Source organism: Chiloscyllium plagiosum, unplaced genomic scaffold (genome assembly GCF_037043375.1).
Source record: "Chiloscyllium plagiosum isolate Xiang-an unplaced genomic scaffold, Cpla_swu_hap1 HiC_scaffold_48, whole genome shotgun sequence".
NCBI classification, from domain to species: Eukaryota; Metazoa; Chordata; class Chondrichthyes; order Orectolobiformes; family Hemiscylliidae; genus Chiloscyllium; species Chiloscyllium plagiosum.
In genome coordinates, this window is record NW_028270186.1 from 47,504,304 (window position 1) to 47,530,625 (window position 26,322).

At 45.1% G+C, this 26,322-nt stretch overlaps 1 long non-coding RNA gene across 1 annotated transcript in view; it reads right to left on the reverse strand.

The window, feature by feature from the left end:
* Positions 1-23,507, reverse strand: part of LOC148135911 (uncharacterized) — a 67,839-nt gene extending 44,332 nt beyond the window's left edge. Inside the window, exon 1 of the long non-coding RNA XR_015754919.1 lies at positions 23,419-23,507. This is a non-coding gene — a long non-coding RNA (uncharacterized LOC148135911). The remainder of the gene's footprint in view (positions 1-23,418) is intronic.
* Positions 23,508-26,322: the final 2,815 nt, after the last annotated feature.

A 26,322-nucleotide genomic window follows, 5' to 3' on the forward strand; every position in this document is an offset into this window, starting at 1 on the left:
GCATCCCTGGGTCTCTGATTGACAACACTACCCAGTGCCCGAACATTAACTGTACAAGTCCCGCCCTGGTTTGTTTCACCAAAATGTAACACTTCACATTTATCTAATTAAACTTCATCTGCTATTCTTCAGCCCACTATTCCAGCAGTACTGTTCATCTATTGTTTCATAGATAATCTTGTTCACTGTCCACATCACCAGCAATTTCAGTGTCACCCAAAATCCTTACTTACCAGGAAACCAATATTCCCATCCAAACCATTTATCCAAATGACAAACAACAGGTGACCCACTACACCACTGGTCACATGCCTCCAGTCAGAAACACAACATGTCTCCCATCACCCTCTGTCTCCTACCATCAACCCCAATTTTGTAACCAGTTTCCTCGCTCCTCCTGGATGCCGTATTCTTTTACAATGGTCGAGGCTTATTACCCAGTTTACCACACGGAACGGAGAACACTGAACAGTACAGTACAAAACCCTTCGGCCATGATGCCATGCCAACCTTTTATCCGTGTGTAAGTTCAAACTAACCTACATACCCTTCATTTTACTGCCATCCATGTGCCTATCCAAGAGTCTATTAAATGTCCCTCATGTATCTGACTCTCCTACCACCGCTGGCAGTGCATTCCAACCACGCAACACTCTTTGTAAAGAACCTTCCTCTGAAATTTCTCCTTACCCATCCACCAATCACCTTAAAATTATTTATGCCCACTGACAATAGCCATTTATGCCATGGTATAAAGAAGTCTCTCACTATTCACTCTATGTCTCACATCATCTTGATCACCTCTACCAAGTCGCCCCTCATCCTTCTTCACTTCAATGACAAAAGGCTTACCTCCCTGAACGTTTCTTCGTAAGACATGCTCTCCAGTACAGGCAACATTCTGGTAAATCTCCAATTTACCCTCCATAAAGCTTCCACATCCTTCCTGTAATGAGGGGATCAGAACTGAACACAATATTCCAAGTGGGGTCTAACCATGGCTCTATAGAGGTGCAGCATAACCTCACACTTGAAAACCCAATCCCCCAGCAATTGAAAGGCAATACAACATATTCCTTCTCAACAACCCTATCAGCTTGGATGGCAACTTTGAGGGATAGATGGATGTGGAACCCAAGATCTCTCTGTTCCACAACACTACCAAGCATTCTGCCTTTAACCCTGTATTCTGCATTCAAGTTAGACTTTCTAAAATGAATCATTTCACACATTTCCAAATTAAACTCCATCTGCCACTTCTCAGTCCAGCTCCGCATTCTGGCAATATACTGCTGCAACCTACAACAGACCTCCACACTATCCACCACTCCACCAACCTCCATGTCATTGGCAAAATTACTAACCCATTCTTCCATAACCACATTCAAGTTTTTTATAAAAAGAATCACAAAGAGCAGAGTTCCTGCAACCGATCCCTGCAGAACACCACTGGTCACTGAGCTCCATGCTGAATGCTTCCCATCTATCATTACACTCTGTCTTCTCTGAGGCAGGATTCCATATCCAGACAGACAGGTTTCCTGTATCCCATGCCTCTGTATTTTCTGAATGAGCCTTAAATGTGTTTTGTCACAATCTCGAAGGATTCAATAAGATTTGTGAGGCATGACATGTCCCTTTCAAAGTCATGCTGACTATCTCTAATCAAGCTATGGTTTTCTACGGAGTCATAAAGCCGCTCTCTCAGAGTCCTCTCCAATAAATTGCATACCACAGACATAAGAAAGTGGAGGTCTGTAATTCCCAGGATTAGCCATATTCCCTTTCTTGAACAAGGGAGCAACATGTGCCGCCCTCCAATCATCTGGTATGACTCTGTGGGTGCAAAGTTGAAAAGTGTGGTGGTGGAAAAACACAGCAGGCCAGGCAGCATCCGAGGAGTTGGAGAATCGACGTTTCGGACATAAGCTCTTCTTCAAGCCCTTTCTCCTAATGTGGGTCCAAAGGTCATCGCCAAATGCAATCCCTTCCCTCGCAGTAACTTTGGGCATATCTGGTCTTGTCCAATAGACTTATCTATCTTTAAGTTTTACACAATCCTCAGCACATCCTCCTTCTCAACATCAACCTGTTCACATATATCAGTCCTTTTCACGCTTCCTCACAAATGACAAAGTCCCTCTTAGTAGTGAATACTGAAGCAAAGTATTCATTAAGGTCCTCCCCTACCTCCTGTGACTCCAGGCACATGTTCCCTCCACTATGCCTGACCGGCCCTACCCTCACGCTGACCATCCTCTTGTTTCTCACATAAGTGGACAATGCCTTACGCTTTTCCTTAATCCTTCCCAAAAAAAAGATTTTTCATGTCCCATTCTAGCTGTCCTAAGTCCATTCTTCAGTTCCTTCCTGGCTACCTTCAGAGAGTCCGCAAAGTGTGGAAACTGGCCATTTGGCCCAACAACTCCATACGGACCTTCTGAAGAACATCCCGCCCAAAACCATTCCCCCACCCTACTATTCTCCATTTACCCTGACTAATGTGTCAATATTGCACATCCCTGTATACTATGGGTAATTTACCATGGCTGATTCACATAATCTGCACATCTTTGGGTGGAAACTGGAGCACTTGGAGGAACCCTACACAGACATAGGGAGAACGTGTAAACTCCACACAGACAGTCGCCCGGGACTGGAATCGAAATCGGGTCCCTGCTGCTATAAGGCAGCCGTGCTAACCATTGAGCCATCGTGCCGCCCTCATATAACCCTCTCGAGGTCTAACGATCCTAGCGTCCTCAACCTTAAGTAAGCGTCGTTCTTCCTCTTGACTAGAAGTTCTACATCCCTTTGAACCGTGTTAAATGCTTCGCTAAAGTCCACGTGGACAATGTTCACTGCTCTGCCTTCATCTATCTCTTGGCCACCTCCTCGAAGAGTCAATCCAGTTTGTGAAACACGGTTTTCCACTCACAAAGCCATGCTGACTATCTCTAATCAGCCCGAGCCTTTCCAAATATATGTAGCTGCTTTCTCTCAGAATCTCCTCCAACAACTACCCCATCACTGGGCTAACGGGGCTGTAATTTCCTGGCTTTTCCCTGCAATCCTTTAGTGATGGAACAGCATTCGCCGCCCTCCAGTCTTTCGGCACATCACTGCGTCTGTTGATAATATAAATTAAAATATCTCTGTTAGTAATACTACAATCTCTTCCCTAGCTTCCAACAATATTCTCAGATCGACCTCATGAGCTACTAAGAATAGATCTACCTTTACTTGTTTTAATATTCCAGCACTTTCTCTTCTCTGTTGAGGGTTCTTTCCAAGACATCACTATTTATTTCCCCAAGTTCCCGAGCTTCCATGTCTTTCGCAACAGTAAATACTGACAAGACTATTTTTTCGTTTCATATCTCACCAACCTACTCTGGTTCCACACATAGGCAACCATATTTAAGGGGCCCTATTCTCTACCAAGTTACTCTTTAACCCTTATTGAAACTTACACAAAGGCTTCTGAAAATTCAAATAAACCATATTCTCCGTACCAACACCATCCCCCCCCCCAACATACTTATCTATTCTGCCATTTATATTCACACCAACAAATAAATCCAACAAGCTCAATAACAAATTCTCTTTTATAAAATGTGTTTCTAAGGGTCCAGTCATTTTTTTTATTGATATGTCGTTTCTTACTCATTTCAGCATGCTCCTGACTTACTGTCAGGCTAACAGTATTGGTTTTTAGACTGGAAACATAAAGGGTTGTGGGAGTTCTTGTTTATCAATCTGAAAAAATGTAGCTTACAGGGTCATCAAGTAATAGGGAAGGCAAATCAAATGCTGCCATTTATTACAAAGGGACTGGAGTCTAAATATAGGGAGGTCTTACTAAAACGATGCAATGTACAAGTCAGACTACACCGAGAATATTGTGAACAGTGTGTGTACCCGAAGGAAATATATTCTTGTATCAGAGGCAGGCCAGAGAAAGTTCACTCGGGTGATGTTGGAAATGGAGGGATTATATAATTAGAGGTAGAGTAGAATAAGAATGAACCCATTGAAGTTGAGAAAAATTAGAGAGAAACTGAAGGAAACATGCAAGATTCTGAAGTGCTTTGACCGGTTAAATGCTGGGAATGTAGAAAAAAGAACAGTGCAGCAATAGGCCCTTTGGCCCACCTTGATATCATTCTCAACTCACCCCATCTGTATGTACATGGTCCATGTCCCTCTATTCTCTGGCTGTTCATGTTTCTGTCGAAATGTCACTTCAAAACTTTACTCACATTTCTGATTCTCTGACCTCGCTTGGCAACTTCCATTCTCTTCCAACCCCAACCTCACTATCTAACCGGAAGACAAGGGAGGCGCGGTAGTAGTTTGGCACACCGACCTTTAGACCACTGAGGCTGAACGCCAGCTCGCAGACACCTCCTCCTACTTGCCCCTTGACCATGACCCCACCTCCCACCACCAAACCATCATCTCCCAGACCATTCATAACCTCATCACCTCAGGGGCTCTCCCATCCACCGGCTCCAACCTCATAGTCCCACAACCCCGCACCGCCCACTTCTACCTCCTGCCCAAAATCCACAAACCTGACTGCCCCGGCCGACCCACTGTCTCCGCCTGCTCCTGCCCCACCGAGCTCATCTCTGCATACCTCGACACGGTCCTGTGCTCCTTAGTCCAATAACTCCCCACCTACGTTCGGGACACCTCACACGCCCTCTACCTCCTCCAGGAATTTCGCTTCCTCGGTACCCAGCACCTTATCTTCACCATGGACATCCAGTCCCTGTACACCTCCATCCCCCATCACGAAGGCCACAAAGCCCTCTGCTTCTTCCTTTCCCGCCGTACCAACCAGTACCCTTCCACTGACACCCTCCTTTGACTGACTGAACTGGACCTCACCCTGAACAACTTCTCTTTCGAATCCTCCCTCTTCCTCCAAACCAAAGGAGTAGCCATGGGCACCCGCATGGATTCCAGCTATGCCTGCCTCTTCGTAGGATATGTGGAACAGTCCACCTTCCGCAGCTACACTGGCACCACCCCCACCTTTTCGTCCACTATATCGATGACTGTATCGGTGCTGCCTCGTGCTCCCACGAGGAGGTTGAACAGTTCATCCACTTTACCAACACCTTCCACCCCGACCTCAAATTCACCTGGACCGTCTCAGATTCCTCCCTCCACTTCCTGGACCTTTCCATTTCTATCTCGGGCGACTGAATCAACACGGACATTTACTATAAACCGACCGACTCCTATACCTATGCAGACTACACCTCCTCCCACCCTGCCCCCTGTAAAAACACCATCCCATATTCCCAATTCCTTTGTCTCCGCCGCATCTGCTCCCAGGAGGACCAGTTCCAATACCGTACAACCCAGATGGCCTCCTTCTTCAAAGACCGCAATTTCCCCCAGACGTGATCGACAATGACCTCCACCGCATCTCCTCCACTTCCCGCTCCTCCGCCCTTGAGCCCCGCCCCTCCAATTGCCACCAGGACAGACCCCCACTGGTCCTCACCTACCACCCCACCAACCTCCACATACATCGTATCATCCGCCGTCATTTCCGCCACTCCAAATGGGCCCCACCACCAGGGATATATTTCCCTCCCCTCCGCTATCAGTGCTCCGAAAAGACCACTCCCTCCGTGACTCCCGCGTCAGGTCCACACACCCCATCAACCCAACCTCCACTCCCGGCACCTTCCCCAGCAACCGCAAGAAATGCAAAACTTGCGCCCACACCTCCCCCTTTACTACTCTCCAAGGCCCCATAGGATCCTTCCATATCCGCCACAAATTCACCTGCACCTCCTTACACATCATTTATAGCCTCCGCTGCACCCGATGTGGCCTCCTCTATATTGGGGAGACAGGCCGCCTACTTGCGGAACGTTTCAGAGAACACCTCTGGGACACCCGGACCAACCAACCCAACCACCCCGTGACACAACACTTCAACTCCCCCTCCCACTCCACCAAGGACATGCAGGTCCTTCGACTCCTCCATCGCCAGACCATAGCAACACGATGGTTGGAGGAAGAGCACCTCATCTTCCACCTAGGAACCCTCCAACCACAAGGGATGAACTCAGATTTCTCCAGTTTCCTCATTTCCCCTCCCTCCACCTTGTCTCAGTCAAATCTCTCGAACACAGCACCGCCTTCCTAACCTGCAATCCTCTTCCTGACCTCTCCGCCCCCACCCCCACTCCGGTCTATCACCCTCACCTTGACCTCCTTCCAACTATCGCATTTCCAACGCCCCTCCCCCAAGTCCCTCCTCCCTACCTTTTATCTTAGCCTGCTTGGCACACTCTCCTCATTCCTGAAGAAGGGCTCATGCCCGAAACGTCGATTCTCGTGCTCCTTGGATGCTGCCTGACCTGCTGCACTTTTCCAGCAACACATTTTCAGCTCTGATCTCCAGCATCTGCAGTCCTCACTTTCTCCTCGAAAACTTCCACTCTCTGTAAAAAAAACTTGCCTCACGCACCTCATTTAAACTTTCTCTTTCTCACCTTAAACATCTGCGCTCTAGTATTTTAAACTTACACATTGGAAAAGAGATTCTGACTATCCACATTATCTGTCCCTGTCCTAACGTTATATCCCTGTACCTGGTCACCTGTCAGCCTCTGATAGTGTCACAAAGCATTCCAACTTTGTTTAATTTCCTCTTAACACCTAACACATCCTTAAAAACATAAAACAGGTAACATGCTGATAAACCCCTTTTGTACCCTCTCCAAAGCCTCCCCATCCTCCCTATTGTGTGGAAATGACAACTGCACCCAGTGCTCCAAATGTGGCCAAACAGAAATTTTGTACAATTCCATCATCAGATGCAACCCACTATACCTAACGTTGTGACCGATGAAGGCCAGTGTTCGATTTGCCTTCTTTCCCATCTGAAACACTTCTGTTGCCATTTTCAGGGAGTTACTGACTTGCACGAAGATCCTTCTGTATATCAATGTCCCTCAGTATCCTAACTTTCTTCTTGACTTTGACATCATCTCACACTTGTCCAGATTAAACTCAATTTGCCATTTCTCTGCACATCTTTCCAACTGATCTGTAACCTCCTGCAACCTTGGATCGCCTTATTAATCCCAACTCCACCAATTTTCATTTCATCTGCAATAATTATATTTGTCACTCCCTTTCATTTCAATTGTGAGAGAATCTGTAACCAGAGGGCAGAAAGCCCCAGCAAGGGCTCACCCATATAAGATGGAGATGAGGAGGAATGTCTTCACTCAGAGGATAGTGACTCTGTGGGAATTCCTGACTGCAGGGGGCTGCCGAGGCTGCGCCCTTAAGAATATTTACAGCAGAGATGGTCAGATTTTAATTAAACAGAGAAACAAGAATTTTGTAGAAAAGGCAGGTAAATAGAGTAGAGGATCATCAGATCAACCATGATCTGACTGAAGGGCAGAGCATACGCAATGGGCCAAATGGCCTAATTGCGCTCCTACATCTCGTGGTCTGAACTCAAACTCAGTATGTCTTGCATAACATTATAGGTCTCTGCTCAGAAAACCCCTTTATAATGGCATTATTGGATATTTATTATTACACAGCATTTGATCTACACAAGACAATTTTTTTGATGGTTTCTTGATATGATGTTACAGAAAACCATCTCGTATACAATTCAGGAATCCATCCATTACAGCCCTGATACTCATTAGTGATCCAGTCGGGATGGAGACCACTGTCACACACAGTCACTGTACTGCCTTTGCTACAAGTACATTCAGTGTCCTGACTGTAACCACATTTGCATTACCATCACTGGTTGGTGCATATAAAAGAATTCCTGCTAATGATTGCTGCTGCTTGCTTATTCTCAGCTCCACTCAACTGGACTCCAACTTTTGATCTTCAGATCCACATAATGTCTCATTAATGCATTAACCTCATCCTTTCTTCACAAGTTGTTGATGTTTTGCCTCGTCTACCTCTTACGACTAGATTGGGTGGGGATATCTGGTCGGCATGGACTGAAGGATCTGTTTCCATGCTGTACATCTCATTGATTCTATGACTCAACCCCACAACACTTCAATATTCCCTTCCCAGCGATGGTGATTCTGCAGCTACATCTCCGGAATGACAGTTCCATCATATCTGTTCACTGTCATTCTATCTGCCTTATGGCGAATACAGGGAGTCATTCCTCAGTAGTGGGGGGGGGGGGGGGGGGGGTGGTTGAACAGATGGGTAAAGGTTACAGAGATAGGCTTACATGGGATCGAGGCTGTTAGAGTTAAATAGAGTTACATCTGGTCAAGAATGTCAGTGGGACAAACGAGTTTGGAGATTGAAGCAATTCACAGAGATAGTGGGAGCTGGATTAGATTCTAGAGATAGGGATGGATGTAGAGAGAGGCAGGCAGTCCGAAAGGCAGAGACAGTGGGTGTTTCATGGAGAAGTGTATTGTATATACTATCAGTGATATGGAACGTTGTAGTGACGGAAGACATTTACAGTTATAAGGATGCTTCCAGGTTCTGAAGGCTACACAGATAGGAAGGAAATGAAGGATGCCAGGTTACTGGGTTAGGGAGAGTTACACAAATGGGGAAGATTGCACAAACTGAAAGAGGTTCCTGTGGTCAGGAGGGTTGAGGGGTGGGGGGGAGTGGGAGGTTTAAATAGGTTAAGATCGAAGAATTAGAGAAGGATAAGGAGGTTAAAGGTGGATGTATGGATTGGGTGAGCTGACATTGAAAGTGAGTCTTATGGGAACTGTAGAGTCACAAAGATTGGGGTTTGTACTAAGATCGGGAAATCGTCAGGGATTCCAAGGGATTACCCAACAAGTGAAGATTAAAGGGGCTGCATAGATTGGGATGTTGTCAGGACTGGAAGAGGTTACACAGAAAGGGAGGGCTTTAAGGGCTGTAGATGTTTATGGAGATAGTGGCAGGGCTGAAGCAGTTTGCAGTGACATAAAAACTTTTAGGACAGTACTAAGATACACTTAGTACTTACGTTAGTGCAATAATGGGAAGCTTAATAGGACTGGAGGAGCGAAGAAAGATACAGACAGCAGTGGTGGCTGCAGATGTTAACGGATTATAGAGAGAGTTCCAGGTTAGAGAGAGTGTGGGCTTCAGATTATGGCAGCCATTGTACGAAGTGGAATAGCCTTGGAAAATGGCGAGTTTGCAACTATAGAAGGTGCTGAAGGAACTGGAAGTGGTAAAAAAATGTAGGGATGGTTGTGGAAGCAGTTGGTGGTTAGAGATAGGGAGCATTGCAGAAACTGCAGGGGATCATACAGACAGGGGATTTCTAAGAGCAGGGGAAAGTTACAGAAATCGACAAAGTACAGTGTCTGAAGAGGGTTCAGCAACCAGGAGGTTTCAAGGTGCAGGACAAAGTTACAAAGACTGGGACAGCTCTAGGGATTGGAGGAGCAAAGATAGGGAGGGCTTTCAACCCTGTAGGATAGTATGTTACAGAGATGGGGAGAATTTCACAACTAAAGGGAGTTAGAAAGATCAGGAGGATTTGAGGTTATTGCAGCAGCTTTAACTGTATAGTTTCTCCAGAGGTATGGAGGGTTGTGGAGACTTGAACAGGTGACATAGAGGGGGAGGGTTTAAGAATAAGGAGGACATTTCAGACAAACTGAAGGATGTAGGGATGGAACATGGTGAGTATCACAGTGGCAATTACAGCAGCTCATGAATATAACAAATAACTCGTGTAGTGATAAGGGGAGCACATTAAAGGTATAAAGATTTGTAATGTCTGAAGGAGATTATATGCACAGCAAGGGGATTAGGGACTACTAGAGTTTACAGAGACTGAGTCTGGTTGAGAGGGGAAGAGTTTATTGGCATCATTAGGATTGTAGAGACTAAATCCCATGATAGGGACGGTAGAACTGGATGGTATCCACAGCCATGGAGAATGTTAACAGGTGGAGGAGGTTCCTAAGGTCAGGATTCCTTGGGAGATTTCACATATAGTTAGATTCTCTGGTAGGAGCCTGACATGGTTACAAAGACAGGGAGGCAGTTCAGGTCTGGAAGTGATTACACAGATCTGGACAGCTCCATGGACAGAATAATTTTTCACAGATAAGGAAGGGTTGGAGGAGTTGGCGAAGTTTACCCAGATAGGGACGGATGGAGAGGTTAAAGGCAAATGCATTGACATGGCGGGTGGTATTGGTAGAAGGAGCTTACAGGGATAGACAGGACTGTCAGGGTTTACAGGAATGAAGGAATTTAGTATCTACAGGAGAAGTTTAGGGATTAGGGTGTTAGGGGTTAGAGAAACTGACAGAGACAGAGAGCATTGTGTGGACTGGAGGAGATTCCAAACAGAGGAAGAATTATCGGGACTGGAGGATATTACAAAGATCACAAATACAGCATGTGCCAGGATTAATGCCTTGGACCTCCTGTGCTGTCTCAGTGAGGACCGTACAGCAGAGGGGAAAGCAGGACCCTCACAAGATGGTGGGATTGTAGCCTTGAATGTAGCTGTTCCTTGCCCAGCATTGTGTCTAATACCTCTATCTGTCAGCCATGTTTCTGTTATGCTGGTATTTTCCAGTCCACAGAGCCAATCCATGCTCTGAGCTCATCTGCCTTACCAGTCAGGTCTCGTGCGTTGCCAGTCAGCCAACCTTCCCCCCACCCTCAACCAAGGGATGCTGATTTCCCTCTGGTTCAAGTCCAACCCGCGCCCCCCATTGACAGGTCACCTCTACCACAGAAGAGATCCCAATGATCCAAGAACTGCCCCCGACATCTGCTTCTCAGCCACACATCCATCTGGCCTATCTTTCTATGTCTATCCTCACTGGCACATGGCACAGGGAGTAATCTGGAGATCACTACCTTTGAGGTCCTGCTTTTCAACTTTTTACCTAACGCCCGATACTCATTGCACAGGACCCCATCACTTTGTCTACCTCTGTTATGTGGACCGATGTGCACAATGACCTCTGGCTGTTCGCCTCCCCCTTCAGAATGTTCAGTAACCGCGTAGAGACATCCTTGACCCTGGTACCTGGGAGGCAGCACACAATCCTGGGGTCTCTTCTGCAGCCACACAGTCTCCTGTCTGTCCCGCTCACAACTGAGTCTCCAATAATGAGACAGGAAGTGGCAAACAGAGACTGGCTGGAACTATCTGCAGTTACGGCTATATGTGGAAAGTGGAATATGTTAAAGTGAAACAGTGAGAATCCATGGCCAGTTTGTTAATAAAGTGGGAATGACAAAGGCAGCAAGTCCAGTGAATACTGATCAAGTGATATTGTGAGTTTGATAAAGAACATACAGTGCAATAAAATCAGGTGAAGTCATTCACAAGTATAGAGAGGGCAAGGGGTCCTTAAAAAATAAGGGGCAAGCAATGGCCATGAAATATCCTTGGTAGACAGTATTAAGGAAAAGCTAGCAGATATTTTGTGTCTATAGTCAGAGGAGTCCCAGCTAAAGACTGCATCCTGCTGGAAACCAAAGGGACAATCTGTGTATGGAGCCAAAGGAAGTAGGTGATGTCTTCAATGAATACTTCCCATCTGTGTTCACACAGGAGAAAGGATTGTAGCCGGGGATTTCTGTTGATATGGTGAGGTTCGAGAATATGTTAAAATCAATAAGGAGGAGGTATTAAATGTTTTCACAGGGAATTTCACTGGAGAAATTCCCAGTGCCCAATGAAATGTATCCCAGGCTGTTATGCGAGGAAAGGGAGGAGATTTCTAGGGCCCTGGCGTATATATTTAATACTTTGCTGGCCACAGGTGAAGTGCTGAATGAGTGGAGGATCGCTAATGTGGTTCCTTTGTTCAAGAAGGGCAGCAGGGATAGGCCAGGTAATTACAGAGCAGATAGTCTGGCAGCAATGGGAGGGAAATTATTGGAAACAATTCTGAGGGACAGAATGAATCAATAATTGGAAAGGCAGGAAACAATTAGGGATAGTCAGCACGGATTTGGTAAAGGAAGATTCTGTCTGATAAATTCAGCTGAGTTTTCTTTGAAATCACGAATAACAATATTGAAGATGGCTCTGCAGATGATGTGGATTCATTGGAGTTCACTATGGCCTTTGACAAGGTCCCACATGGAAGGCTGGTCCAACAGACCAATGGGATCCAAGGCAAGTTGGTAAATTGGATTCACAATTGGTGGAGTGTTGATTTTGTGTTTGAAATTCTTTCATCAGTGGGTATACCACAGGGATCTGTGCAGGTGCCATTGCTGTTTGTATGTACATGAATACCTTGGATGTGAAAGCAGAAGGGGTCATTATCCAGTGTGCAGATGACATGAAAAGTGAATGTGTTGCCCACAGTGAAGGGGATAGTTTCAGGCTACTATCTGAAGGTTGAGGCTGGGACAGAATTTCAAGAGAGTCATTTAAATAGACAAGGCAGGCAAGAGCACAGCAGGCAATGAGAGAAAACTGATCAATTAAACAACTTTATTTCAACATAACAGGCCTAACAGGAAAGGCAAATGAACTTGGTGCATGCACGGGTACATGGGACTGAGACACCATAGATATTACAGAAATACAGCTGAGGGAGGGACAGGATTGATAGCTCTATGTTCCAGGGTACAGATTCTACAGGATGGAGAGAACAGGAGTGAGAGAGGAGGAGGATTGGAGTTTTTGATGAGTGAAACATCACTGCAGCACTTAGCGAGGATATTCCTGGGGATCGCCCAGTGATGCTGTAATGGTGGAAATGAGAAATGAGAATTGGTCATCACTTTGATATGACTGCACTACAGGCCGTCAATAGTCAGCGGGAAAAGGAGTAGCAAATATGTCGGGAGATCTCAGATATCTGTAAGAATGATAGCGTTGTAATGGTCGGGGTTTTTAACTTTCTAAACTTAGACTTGGACTGCCAGAGTGTTCAGAGCTTGGATGGGAGGGATTTGTTAGGCATGTTCAACAAAACTGTCCCAGTCAGAATGTCAATGGTCGGACTGCAGGAAGGGGTATAACCTGACCTTCGCTTGGGAAACAAGGGAGGGAAAGGGACTGAGGTGTTCATGGGGAAACACATCGGCAAATTCACAACAGTCGTATTAGTTTGAAAATAGCAATGGAAAAGAACATGGTTGGATCACAAGTTATTGATCAAAACTGGCCCTGCCTGAATCCAGAAGGTACTAGTCAAGAGCAATTAACAATTGATTGTGGAGTCTATTTGCAAGTAAAGGGACGTCAGGCAGATGGGAAGCTTTCAAACTTGAGATAAAATGAGAGTTCAGGCCAGCATATTCCTGTTAGTGTGAAGGACAATGCTGATACAAGTAAGAAACACTGAATGACTGGAGATGTTGAGGTTGACATCAAGAGAAATGGAGCACATGACACATATAGCCAGCTGGGTTAAAGGAATCCATTGAAGAACATTGCAGGTGGAGGAATACATTTAAGTGGGAATTCAGGAGGGCCCAAAGGGAACCACAGAAAGCTCTGGCAGATCAAACTGAGGAAAATATAAGTATATTAAGAACAGAAGATTAAATACGGACAGAATATGGTTCCTTAATGATCAATGGGGCCAACCAAGTGTGGAACCAGAGGAGATGGCTGAGATCCTAAATGAAACTTTCACGTTTCAACTTACTGTAAAGAAAGACTGGCAAAGTCAGGGAAATAAACAGTGATGTCTTCAAAAGAGTCCACATTACAGAACAGGAGGTACTGGAGGTTTTAAAATGCATAAAAGGTAGACGAATCCCTGGGAACCAATCAGGTACATCCCTGGATAATGTGGGAAGCTCAGGAAGAAATTGTGGTGTCCCGGAAAGAGTTTTTTTCTATCACTGACAGCCACGGGTGATGAGCTGGAAGCCTGGAGTGTGGCTGATGTTGTGCCAATATTTAGGAAAGTCTGCAGGGGAAAGCCAGGGACATAAACACCAATTATCTTGATGTCAGTGGTGCGTAAGTTGTTGGGAGTGATTCTGCTGAACAGGAGTTACATGCATTTACAAAGCAAGGATTAATTGGGGATAGTCAGCACAGCTTTGGAGTATTACATAGAATTCTGATCATCCTGATTTAGGAAGCATTATCTGAAATTGTAATTGGAGCAAAGATTGACGAAGATGTTACTGATGCTGGAGAGTTGGCAGAATCCGAGAATCTGGATAAGCTGGAAAGCAACATGAGGTAACGAGATTGCTTTGGCCGATAAGGTTAAGGAGAATGCAAAGAGTTTTCCATAGCATACAAGGACAAAAAAACAAATGGAGAGACAATGGGGCCACTCAAAGATCAGTGAGGCCATCCATATGTGGAACCACAGGAGATGGGCGCGACCCTAAATGAATACTTCATGTCAGAACGCACTGTGGAAAAAGACTAAGAAACAAAGGGAAAGAAATAATGATGTCTTGAAAATAGTTCCCATTACAGAACAGGTAGCGCTGGAGGTCTTAGAACACAAAGATAGAGAAAGCCCCAGGTCCTGAACAAGTGTATCCCAGAACATTGTGGCAAAGTAGTGGCAGGGACAGGAACAGAGATGTTTCTATCATTGTCCTTCGTATTCCATTGGGCGTAGGTGGCTGAGGGGTAATCGTATAAAGGTTTAGAAAACCTTGAGGGATACAGGTAAGTTGATTAGCCAACATCTTTACCTCAGGGTAGTGGAGTCCATAACTAGATGGGATTGAAGTGCATAAGGAGGACGTGTTAGCAATTCTGCAAACTGTAAAGATAGCTAAGTCCCCTGGGCTGGATAGGATTTATCCTCGTATTCTTTGCGAAGCCAGGAAGGAGATTGCTAAGTCATTGGCTTTGATCTTTATGTTGTCATTGTCTACAGGAATAGTGCCAGAAGGCTGGAGGATAGCAAATGTCCCTTTGTCCAAGAAGGGAAGCAGAGAAAACCCTGGTAACTATACGAGCTGTGAGCCTTACTTTGATTCTGGATGAAGTGTTGGAAAGGCTTATAAGAAATAGGATTTATAACCATCTGGAGATGAATAAGTTGATAAGGGATAGTCAACACGGTCGAGCATCGCAAACCGCTGAGATCTTTGAGAAGGTGACCAATGAGGTGGATCAGGGTAAAGCAGTTGATGTAGTGTTTTGGATGACAGTAAGGCTTGTTTGTTAAGTTTGTTAAGGCTCCCCATGGTAAGCTATTGCAGACAATACAGAGGCATGGGATTGTGGGTAATTTCACAGTTGGGATCAGAAATTGGCTCAATGAAAGAAGACAGAGAGTAGTGGTTGATGGGAAATATACATCCTGGAATTCAGTTCCTAGTGGGGTAACGCCACGATGTGTTTTGGATCCACTGTTGCTTGTCATTGAAGGATGAGTGAAGTTGCGGATTACATTAAGGTTGGTAGAGTTGTGCATAGTGATGCAGGATGTTGTAGGTAACAGAGAGGCAGAGATAAACTGCAGAGCTAAACTGAGAGTTCTCAAATGGAGTTTAATATGGAAAAGTGTGAGGTGATTCACTTTGGAAGGAGTAACAAGAACACAGAGTACTGGGCTAATGGTAAGATTCTTGATAGTGTCGGTGAACAGAGAGATCTATGTGTCTATGTACATTGATCCCTGAAAATTGTCACTCAGGTTGATAAGTTTGTTCAGAAGGCATTCGGTGTGTTAGCTTTTATTGGTAGATGGATTGAGTTTCGGATCAATGAGATCATGCTGCAGCTGTACAAAACTGGAGTATTGGTTACAGTTCAGGTCACTACATTTCAGCAAGGATGTGTAAGCTTTGGAAAGGGTTCAGAGGAGATTTACTAGGATGTCACTTGGTCTGGAGGGAAGGTCTTACAAGGAAAGGCTGAGGGACTTGAAGCTGTTTTCGTTCGAGAGAAAACATTTGAGGCAAATTAATTGAGGCATATAGGATAAGCACAGGGTGAGATGGGTTGAGAGGCTTTTTCCTCGGAAGGCAATGCCTTGCATGAGGAGAGATAGCTTTAAATTGAGGGGAGATAATTGTAGGACAGATGTCCGAGGTAGCTTCTTAACTCAGAGAGTAGTAGGGGGCGTGGAACGCACTGTCTGCAACAGTAGTAGACTCACCAACTTTAAGGGTATTTAAATGGTCGTTGTATAGGCATATGGACGATAATGGAATAGTGTTGGTTAGATGGGCTTCAGATTGGTTCCAGAAGTTGGCACAACATTGAGGGCCGAAGGGCCTGTAGTGCGCTTACATGTTCTATGGCCTAGAGGGCATAATTATGAGGTGAGAGAGGAAAGACTTTAAAGCAATTGGAGAACATTTTTAACACAGAGAATGGTGCAGGTGTGGAATGAGCTTCCAGGGGAAGTGGTGGAGAGAAGTCGAATAACAATATGTAAAAGACATTTGGGTAGGCACATGGAGAGGAGAAGGTTTGAAGGGATATGGTTTAAATGTAGAGAAACGTGTATCATTCAGGGACTCTTGTTAGCATGGAGTGGTTGGATCGAAAGAACTGTTTCCGTGCTGCATGCCTCTGTCTCCAGTTATTGGAGGAGGAGACTACCGAGATAAAGCATGTTGTAGACACTGAAGCAAGTTACAGAGATAGGGATGGTTGGCTGGAATGCAGTATGTTTCAAATATGTGGCGAGACTATCGGGAAGGGAGGAGGTTACAGAGATAGGAAATGTTATAGGAATTAAAAATTATTAAAGACACTGGACCACAAGACATGGCACAGATACAGTGTTGCAGAGTACTGAGTCTTAGTACAACTGAACTTATTGTAGGGGTGGTGATTGAGCCTGGGGTGTGTCTGTACTGTGCTACCCCTCCAGCACTGTATCAATGTCATGTCTTGTTCACAGATGTTTGGAGCCCTCTCATAGTTCTTTGCTCTATGCACTGTGAGCGATCTTACCTCACTACAGGATTTATTGAAGGCTCCAGATCTCTTTTCCCTTTGTCTGTCTCTGGCTGACTAACTGTGTTCAATGTGGTGATGGACGATCCACCCCGCAGCTAGCAAGACTATTGAGTCAGAACGTTCCTGAATACATACAGGAGACAGAGGAATAGACACAATGGGAAATTATACTGATGTAGTGAGGGTTACACAGGGAGAATGGCATTGGGCCCCACAGAGATCTGGAAAATGGAGCGATATTAAGAAAGAGCACCAGATTGCTGGAAGATGTCAGGATCACACAATTGTGTCGGAAGAATGGGTTTAGCTTCATGATGCACTGGTATCAGTGCTCAGGGATGAGCACCCAGTGAGCAGGTGAAGTGATGGCCTAGTGATATTATTGCTACAGAATGTATCCAAAACCTCAGCTAATGTTCAGGGGAGGCAGGTTTGAATCCCACCATCTGAAATTGCGACATTTGAAATCAATATTTTCAAAAATAATAATAATCCATAAATAAGTATGAGCCCATTGCTGTTGGACAAAAAACCCAAACACTTGTCCTTTCGAGAAGGACATCTGCCCATCCTCACGTGGTCTGCACGACATCCCCACAGCAAAGTGTTTGCCTCTCAATGACCCTCTGAAATGGCCGAGCAAGTTACTCAGTTCAAGGGCAGCTAGGGATGGGCAAGAAATGCTGGTCAGCCAGGGACACCAACATCCCATAACTGATTTAATAAATAATCCATTAGGATGGTCCCACGGGAATATGCTGGGAGCAGTGTACTGGCCAATCATGTCGGTAGGTTTATGGACATGGCTTTCAACTGACAGAGAGGATGCAGGGACAGGGTACAGGTGAAAGGAGCTTTCCAAATCCAAAGAGAAAAGGTGAAGCATCAGAACAGCATGGGGATGTGACTGAACTCAAGCAGAAAGGAACAGGATGGGACAAAGTTTAACTAAAACTGTACATCAGTGAATAGATTTGTGACAGAAAATTGTAGGAAAGAGTAAGTTATGTTTTTTTAATGGATAATGTCGCTGTAATAAGGTAGATGATTTAAGACTCAGAGATAAAAGAGATTTAGACACCAGAGAGACATGCTTCCAGGGCGAACAAAAGTATTCAATGGATCACAACCTTGTGGAAACTCAGGCAAAATGGGTTACACTAACAATAATGGTTAACAAAAAATTACAGAGAAAGCATTTGACCTCAGATCATGAAGTAGAATCTGCCTGAATGTAAATTCTGGCTACTACTTGCCAAGGACTCAAGCAGCAGAACAGTTTTTGCCACCGAACAGCATTCCATTGTTCATCCCTGCAGTACACAGGAGCTCATTGGAATTTTTGATAAAGGCATAATGATAATTCAGTGAAACTTCAAAATTCGTATAATCTGGGACAATCACCCTGACAAGAGTGATATTGCAAGAGGAGTTTGGAGAATTTTTTTCAATATTTCTTTGAATAAAACATTGTACAACTGGGTCGGGATGTAACTATCTCAGACCCACCGTTGCGCGATGAAACCTAGTGAATGCTTAATTTCACCTGGAGAGATCCTCCGGCAAATTGTGATAAAGTGCAGATTTAAGGAATATAACATCTTAAAGTGAATCACAGAAAGGATAAGCTGCATCTAAAAACAAAAATAGCCAATTACATGAGTTTGAGAGGATAACTGACCAAGATAAACAGGCTAAACAGTCTGAAATATGTGTCTGTAAATGAATAATGGAAATCATTTGAAGGAAAAGTGTAAAACACTGAACAAAAGGACATTCCATTGAAACAGACAAAACCTCAGCAAGAAATCCCCACTGGTCCCTCAATCAGGACAAAATGGATCATATTTGATTATGAGGCTGAGAAGGTCACCAAAACTACTTAAAATCCTGAACTTACAGAGTGTTTTAGGAGTAAGTATTAAAGGGATTGCAAAGGGTCTGCTAGCAGGAGGAGGACAGTGGGACGGGAAATCATTGTCACGGTTTATTGGCACAATAGGAACAGAGAGAGGTGAAGATGCTGGAGGTGGTGAGAATGTTACAGAGAGTGGTCAGGGCCTAAACAAAGCCAGTACGGTACGTTGCAGCTGGAGGGGTTTGCAGAGGTAGGGATGGACATAAGCATTTTATTTATTCATTCATGGAATGTGGGTGTCACTGCCTGGACCAGCATACATTGCCCCAATGGTAATTATCCAGAGGGTAGCTCAGAGTCAGACACACTGCTGTTGGTCTGGAGTTACATGTTAGCCAGACCAGGTTAGAATGTCACATGTCCTTCCCTAAAGGATGTAAGTGAACCAGATGAGTTCTTCCTACTGATCAACAATGCTTTTATGGTGGCTGCACCAATGTCTTGTACAGCCACACCATGACATCCCAACACCTACTCTCAATGCTCTACCCAATGAAGGTAACCATCCCAAACGTCAGCTTCACCAGCCTGTCTACCTGTGACACCACTTTCAAAGAAATGTGTACCTGCATCCCTGGGTCTCTGACTGACAACATTACCCAGGGTCCGAGCATTAACTGTACAGGTCCCACCCTGTTTTTTTCACCACAAAAGAACACTTCACCTTTATCTAATTAAACTCCATCTGCTATTCTTTATCCCTCTATCCCAACAGTACTGTTCATCCTGTTGTATCGCAGATAACCTTCTTCACTGTCCACTTTACCACCAATGTCAGTGTCACCCAAAAAAAGCTTACTTACCACAAAACCAATACTCCCATCCAAACCATTTATCCAAATGTCAAAAAACAGTGGACCCTCTACACCGCTGGTCACATGCCTCCAGTCAGAAAAACAACATGTCTCCCATCACCCTCTATCTCCTACCATCCAGCCAATTTTATATCCAGTTGACTAGCTCCTCCAGAATGTCATATCCTTTTACATTGATCTGAGCTTATTACCCAGTTTACCACATGGAAAGTAGAACACAGAACTGTACAGCACAAGACCCTTCGGCCATGATGCCATGCCAATCTTTTATCCGAATGTAAGATCAAACTCACCTACATATCCTTCATTTTACTGCCATTGATGTGCCTATCCAGAAGTATATTAAATGTTCCAAATGCATCTAATTTTACTGCCACTGCTGGCAGTGAAATCCACTCACCCACCACTCTAAATGTAACAAACCTACCTCTGAAATCTCCCCTTAACCACTGGCTAATCACCTTAACATTAGACCCCCTAGTTATGTCAAGGTAAAAAATGTCTCTCAATATTCACTCTCTCTGTGCCGCTCATCATCTTGTTCACCTCTACCAAGTCACCCCTCTCCCTTCTTCACTCCAATGAGAAAAGCCTTAGCTCCCTCAACCTCTCTTCAGAAGACATGCCCTCCAGTACAGGCAGCATCCTGGTAAATCTCCTCTTTACCCTCTCTGACCTTCCACATCCTTGCTGTAATGAGGGGACCAGAACTGAACACAATATTCCAAGAGTGGTCTAACAAGAGCTCTATAGAGCTGCAGCATAACCTCACAGCTTTAAAACTCAATCCCCACACGAATGAAATCCCACACAATATATTCTTTCTTAACAAGGCTCTCAGCTTGGGTGACAACGTTGAGGGATCGAGGGACTTGGAACCCAAGATCCCTCTGTTCCTCCACACTGCCCAAGGATCATACCTTTAACCCTGCATTCTGCTTTACAAATTCAACCTTCCAAAATGAATGACTTCACACTTTTCCAGATTGAACTCCATCTGCTACTTCTCAGCCCAGCTCTACATCCTGTCATTGTCTGTTGCAACCTATAACAGCCCTCCACACTATCAACCACTCCACCAACCCTCGTTTCATTGGCAAACTTTCTAACCCACTCTTCCACTCACACATCCAAGTCATTCCTAAACACACAAAGAGATCAGCCCCGGTAACCTCTCCCTGCAGAAAGCCACTCGTCACTGAGCTCCAGGGTGAATGCTTTCCATCTATCATCACCATCTGTCTTCTGTGGGCGAGTAATCCTGTATCCAGACAGACAGGTTCCCCTGTATCCCATGCCTCCGTACTTTCTGAATGAGCCATAAAAGTGTTTTGTCACATTCTCAATAGGTTCAATAAGATTTGTGAGGCATGATCTGCCCCTTACAAAACCATACTATCTCTAATCAAACGATGGTTTTCTACGGAGTCATAAATCCGCTCTCTCAGAGTCCTCTCCAATCATCTGCACACCACGGACAGAAGACTGACAGGTCTGTAATTCCCAGGATTATCCCTATTCCCTTTCCTGAACAAGGGAATAACATTTGCCAACCTCGAATCATCTCGTACGACTCCAGTAGACAGTGAAGATGCAAAGATCATCGCTAAGTGTGCAGCAATCTCGCCGCTCGCTTCCTGTAGTAACTTTGGGTTCATCCAGTCTGGTTCAGTGACTTATCTATCCTTGTGTTTTACAAAATTCTCAGCACATCCTCCTTCTTAACATCCACCTGTTCACATATATCAGCCTGTTTCACGCTGTCCTCACAAATAACAAGGTCCCTCTCAGCAGTGAATACTGAGGCATAGTATTCATTAAGGACCTCCCCTACCTCCTGTGACTCCAGGCACAAGTTCCCTCCACTATCCCTACCCTCACTCTTGTCATCCTCGTCTTCCTCCCATAATTGGAGAATGCCTTACGGTTTTCCTTAATCCTTCCCAACAAAGCTTTTTCATGCCCTCTTCTAGTTGTCCTACGTCCATTCCTCAGTTCCTTCCTGGTATCTCCAGGGATTCACTACAGTGTGGAAACGGGCCATTTGGTCGAACACCTCCATATCAACCCTCCAAACAGTGCAGCACCTAGAACCATCCCACCAACCTAATTCTCTCCATTTGCCCTGACTAATGCGCCGAACCTACACATCCGTGAACTCTATGGGTAATGTAGTATGGTTGTGTCACCTAACATGTACATCCTTGGGCTGTGGGGGGAAAATAGAGCACGTGGAGGAAACCAACGCAGAAACAGGGAGAATGTGCAAACTCCACACAGACTGTCGCCTGAGGCTGGAATCGAAATAGAGTCCGTGGTGCTATGAGGTCACAGTGCTAACCACTGAGCCATCGTGCTGCTCCATGTTACCCTCTAGAAACCTGTCTGATTCTTGCATCCTCAACCTTAAATAAGCTTCCTTCTTCCTCATGGCTAGATGTTCTACATCCCTTTGAACCTTGTTAAATGCTTCGCTAAAGTCCACGTGGACAATGTTCACTGCTCTGCCTTCATCTCTCTCTTGGCCACCTCCTCGAAGAGTCAATCCGGTTTGTGAAACAAGGTTTCCCACTCACAAAGTCATGCTGACCGTCTTGAATCAGCCCTTGCCTTTCCAAATATACATAGCTCCTTTCTTTCAGAATCTCCTCCAACAACTTCCCCAACACTGGGCTCACGGGGCTGTAATTTCCTGGCTTTTCCATCATATCTGTTCACTATCATTCCACCTGCCTTATGGCGACTGCAGGGAGTCATTCCTCAGTAGTGGGTGTTTGAACGGATGTGGAGAGGTTACAGCGACAGGGAGGCCTACAGGGGCTCAAGAATGTTAGAATTAAACAGATTTACATCTGGACAAGAATGTCAGTGGGCCAAAGATGTTTGGGAATTGGAGGAATTTACAATGATAGAGGGAGCTGGGATAGATTCTGGAGATGGGGTAGGGATGAATGTAGGGAGAGGCAGGCAGATTGAGAGGCACAGACAGGGGATGTTTCGGGAGAAGAGTATTGTATATACTAACAGAGATATGGAAGGTTGTCGTGACTGAAGATGTTTACAGATATAAGAAGGCTTCAAGATTCTGGAGGCTACAGAGATAGGAAGGCAATGGAGAATGCCAGGTTACTGGGTTGGAGACAGTTATACAGATAGGGAAGGTTGCACAAACTGAAAGAGGGTCCTGTGCTCGGGAGGGGTTTGGAGTTGGGAACTAGGGTGAAATTTTAAAAGATTAACATCGAAGAATTGGAGAACGATAAGGAGATTACAAATTTGTCCATAGCTAAGGAAGAGTTGTAGGAGCTGGAGAAGATTACATAGGTAGGGACCGATGGAAAGGTTAAAGACACATACATTGACAGGGAGGGTGGTATTGGTAGGAGGAGCTTACAGGGATAAACAGGACAGTCGGGGTTTACAGGGATGAAGGAATTTAGTATCTACTGGAGAAGTTTAGGAATTAGGTTGTTTGGGATTGGAGAACCTGATAAAGACAGAGACAGAGAGAATGGTGTGGACGAGAGGAGATTCCAAACAGAGGAAGGATTATTGGGGCTGGAGGATATTACAGAGATCACGAATACAGCATGGGCCAGGATTGATGCCTGTGATCCCCTGTACTGTCTCAGAGAGGACCAGCACAGCAGAGGTGAAAGCAGGACCCTCACAAGCTGGTGGGAATGAAGCCTAGAATATTGCTGCTCCTTGCCCAGCACTATACCTGTGTCCTGTCTTCCAGGTCTGAATACAGAAGGCCACTAACTCCTCCATGTGCTGTTTACTGTGAGTGATCTTACCAGCTGCAGGATTTACTGAAGGCTGCAGATCTCCCTCTCCATCTCGCTCTGGCTGACGAAGCGTCTTCAATGAGGTGATGGATGAGACAGGAGTTAGGAATATCCTGATTAACTGCATGAGACAGAGAAATAGACAGAATGGGAAATTAGATTGATGCAATGAGGATAACTCGTGCAGAGTGGCACAGAGTTCAGCAGAGATCTGGAAAATCCCAGTCTCCATCCCTGGCCTGTGCTGCTGCGGCTCTCTGGTTTGGAGAATTCTGTTGATTCAGGATCTCAGACCAGCAGTAAGAGGGAGAAACACTGACAGAGGCAGCAAATTGACCTACACATCGAGGGATACTACATGGAGAGATACTGGGTGATACTACCAGAGTGCAGGAAGGTATCAGGATCACACAATCGTGTCAGAAGACGTGGTTCTGATGCAGTGGGAACTGCTCCCAGTCCTCAGGAAGGAGTCAGCCATTATATTGGGATGGGCTCCACTGGAACTGTGCCCTTGTCAATCAAATTGCTTTAAAATTACACAGATGAGGAGGGACAGGGCTTAGGATAAAGGAAATTCCCTAATCCAAAGAGAAAGCTTGAAATATTGGAAAAACATGGAGATGTGGCTAAAGACAAACAGGAAGAAACAGGAAGGGACTGAGTTTAACTGAAATTAGGTTTGTGACAGGAAATTGTGGTAAAAATTACTGTTTCTTAATTTGTGATGTCTATCTACTCGCCATCACGGAGACATGGTCACAGGGTTAACACAAAGATGGTCATCAATATTCACAGCCACACAACATTGTGGAAAACCTGAACCAGAAGGGCACCAATATCCTGGGGGGTAGGTTTGCCAGCACTCTTCGGGGGGGTGTTTAAACTAATTTGGCAGGGGGATGGGATACAGACTTGTAGTCCAGCAAGTAGGCTAGCTGTTTGTCAGGATGTCCAAGAATGTAGGGAGGCTGTGAAGAAGGTAGCACTGACAGGGAATACTTGCGGACACAGAGATGGGTTCAAGTGCGTATACTTCAACGCAAGGAGTATCAGAAATAAGGTGGGTGAACTTAAGGAGTGGATCGGTACCTGGGACTACGATGTTGCGGCCATCACGGAAAGGTGATTAGAAGAGGGACAGGAATGGTTGTTGGAGGTTCCTGGTTACAGATGTTTCAGTAAGATTAGGGAGGGTGGTAAAAAAAAGGAGGGGGTGGCTTTGCTAATTAGAAATGGTATAACGGCTGCAGAAAGTCAGTTCGAGGGGGATCTGCCTTTGGAGGTAGTATGGGCTGAAGTCAGAAATAGGAAAGGTGCAGTCACCTTGTTGAGTATTTACTATAGTCCCCCCAATAGCAGCAGAGATGTGGAGAAACAGATTGGGAAACAGATTTTGAAAAGATGCAGAAGCCACAGGGTAGTAGTCATGGGCGATTTCAACTTCCCAAATATTGATTGGAAGCTCTTTAGATCAAGTAGATTGGATGGGGTGGTGTTTGCGCAGTGTGTCCAGGAAGCTTTTCTAACTCAGTATGTAGATTGTCCGAACAGAGGGGAGGCCATATTGGATTTGGTACTCGATAATGAACCGGAACAAGTGATGGGCTTGTTAGTGGGTGAACATTTTGGTGATGGTGACCACAATTCTGTGACTTTCACGTTGGTTAGGGAGAGAGATAGGTGCATGCAACAGGGTAGGTTTTACAATTTAGGGAAGGGTAATTACGATGCTGTAAGACAGGATCTCAGGAGCGTAAGTTGGGAGCATAGGCTGTCAGGGAAGAATGTCGTGGAAATGTGGAACTTTTTCAAGGAACAGATACGACGTGTCCTTGATATGTATGTACCTGTCAAGCAGGAAATAAATGGTCGTGAGATGGAACCTTGGTTGACGAGGGAGGTTGAATGTCTTATAAAGAGGAAGAAGGAGGCTTACATAAGGTTGAGGAAACAGGGTTCAGACAGAGCAATGGAGGGATACAGGATAGCCAGAAGGGACCTGAAGAAAGGGTTAGGAGAGCTAAGAGAGGGCATGAAATACCTTTGGCGGATAAGATCAAGTATAACTCAAGGCATTTTATGCGTATGTGAGAAGCATGAGAATGACGAGAACGAGGGTGGGTCCGATCAAGGACAGTAGTGGGAGACGGTGTGTTGAGTCGGAAGAGATAGGAGAGGTCTTGATTGAGAACTTTTCTTCAGTATTTACGAACGAGAGTGACCGTATTGTTGAAGAGGAGAGTGTGAAACGGACTGATAAGCTAGAGGAGATACTTGTTAGGAAGGAAGATGTGTTGGACATTTTGAACAACTTGAGGATAGACAAGTCCCCCGGGCCTGACGGGATATATTCTAGGATTATGTGGGAAGCAAGAGAGGAAATTTCAGTACCGTTGGCAATGATCTTTTCGTCTTCACTGTCAACGGGGGTGGTACCAGGGGACTGGAGAGTGGCGAATGTTGTGCCCCTGTTCAAAAAAGGGAATAAGGATAACCCCGGGAATTACAGCCCAGTTAGTCTTACTTCTGTGGTAGGCAAAGTAATGGAAAGGGTACTGAGGGATAGGATTTATGAGTATCTGGAAAGACACTGCTTGATTCTGGACAGCCAGCACGAATTTGTGAAGGGTAGGTCTTGCCTTACAAGTCTTATTGAATTCTTTTAGGAGGTGACCAAGCATGTGGATGAAGGTAGAGCAGTGGATGTAGAATACATGGATTTTAGTAAGGCGTTTGATAAGGTTCCCCGTGGTAGGCTTATGCGGAAATTCAGGAGGCATGGGATAGATGGAAATTTGGCCAATTGGATAGAAAACTGGCTAACCGATCGAAGTCAGAGAGTGGTGGTGGATGGCAAATATTCAGCCTGGAGCCCATTACAAGTGGAGTTCCGCAGGGATCAGTTCTGGG